The sequence below is a fragment of the Propithecus coquereli genome, unplaced genomic scaffold, assembly GCF_000956105.1.
Source record: "Propithecus coquereli isolate 6110/MARCELLA unplaced genomic scaffold, Pcoq_1.0 Scaffold140, whole genome shotgun sequence".
NCBI lineage: Eukaryota > Metazoa > Chordata > Mammalia > Primates > Indriidae > Propithecus > Propithecus coquereli.
Genome location: NW_012138303.1, coordinates 4,388,088 through 4,390,148, shown reverse-complemented (window position 1 = coordinate 4,390,148; position 2,061 = coordinate 4,388,088).

The window sequence follows — 2,061 nt, the reverse complement described above, 5'->3', positions numbered from 1 at the left end:
CCTCGGCCTCCCAGAGTGCTAGGATTACAGGCGTGAGCCACCGCACCTGGCCTTATGGGTGATTTTTATTTCTTTATTTCCTTTTTCTGTATTTTCCACATTTTCTATAATTACCATATATCACTGTAAATAATAATTGGAAGCTCAATGCTCTATGTACCTTATTTTACTATTATTAGGTAAAATCCTATTTATTTCTACATCATCTTTACCAGTAAAGTTGAGTTTCATAGGCTTTCTTTTTGCTCTCGGTGCTAACCAATAAAATTGCAGGCTCTAACCTTAAAAATACAAGTCTTCATAGCTGATATGAGGAGTCTCATAAAGAGATGTCCCCTCTCCCTTTAATCAACAGAGGGAGCATTATCCTTCTGTATCATAATGCTGGGTTCAAGAATCCAATTCAATAAGGTATTAAATTGGAGACTTTTATAAAAATATCAATCTTGTGCTCTTGGGCAAAATGGAGATTTGCGTGACTATTCATAATTGTTTACCAACTTGTTCTGTTAATATCAATTTGTCCATGGAAGTAAAATTTGACTAACGAAGCTTTGTAGAATTCCTTTAAAAATTGTCATATCTTGGCCTGATGTGGTGGCTTACACTTGTAATCCTAGCACTTTGGGAGGCTGAGGCGAGAAGATCACTTAAGGCCAGAAGTTCAAGACCAGGCTGAACAACATAGTGAGACTCCAATCTCTACAAAAAATAGAAAAATCAGCCAGGCACAGTGATGCATGCCTGTAGTTCCAGCTACTCAAGAGGCTAAGGCAGAATGGATCCCTTGAGCCCCAGAGTTCAAGGTTGCAGTGACCTATGATCGTGCCACTGCAATCCAGCCTGGGCAACAGAGCAAGACCCTGTCTCAAAAAAAAAAAAAATTGCATCTTGTGAAAATTACCTTTAAAAACAAATCCATGGTTCTTTTTGGGTATCTTATTTCAAAATTTGTTGACCGGGCAATAATGTTGTAATGGACATCTCTTTCTTCCTACACAAAATAAATGCTTGTAAAATTGCTCTGTCAAATTAGAAGTGGATTGTTGCCATTTTCATTTCTCAGTTACTCATGTTGGGAGAAAGAAGCTGGTGGATCTGTAAGATATTCTACTTCAACAAAGAAATTGGGAGACTTATTTCAATTAAGTAACAAATTACATTAACAAATCCATGGAGAGCTGAGAGTTGAAGACTGTGCCCTAGGCTGGCAGTCGCAAATAAAGCAGCAAAGAAAGGGGAGATAAACCTTCATCTTTGGCCCTAGCAGGAGCTTGCCTCCTTCTGTGATGTACCAGCTCAGAATAATTTTGTTAAGAAGTTGTTTTGCTGAACAAATCTGCAGAGTCATCACAAAGAAAGTAAGACAAAAAGCCATACACATTTTTTTTGAAAATTGTCTGTGGCCCAAGAACCACAAGCAGTTTCAATTTCTAAGGGAAAGAACCTAGGGCACTATCCCCCATGAAAAATACCCTTCAATCTTTTATTTGCTGCCAGTAGTCAGGTTGAAGGAATCACTCAGGGCACTGTCTTCCAGGAATATGTGGATTTTCTTGATGAAAATGAGTTTCCCATACTTCTAGCAATCTGAGAGTAAGGGGTTGGCTTTCTTTAGAAACTGGGAGTCACTCTCTGGAAGACAAACAATAGGGTGAGAGGTCTGGTGCATGGGAGAGCTCAGAGCATCTGGGTGCATGCTTTCTGAATGTGTGCTCTGAACTTTAATTACAATGAAACAGGCACCCAGAAAAGGGCATGTCAGGTCACATCTGACTTATCTGGAGACTTTCAGCTTCTAGCTGAGCAACTTGAACCAGTTCTGAGTATATTCTTTCTTTCTTTCTCTTTTCCTCTTCCCTTCCTCTTTCCATCCATCCCTCTTCCTTCCTTCTTTTTTTTTTCTTTCTCTGGGAAAAAATACACAAATAAGCCAAATCAAGAGGTGAGGAATAACATTGTGTACTGCGATGCATTTTCAAATCTTCTGGAATAAAATAGGTGACATCACTATAGATCCTATAGATCTACAACTAGCCATAAAGTTCTTGATAGTTATCA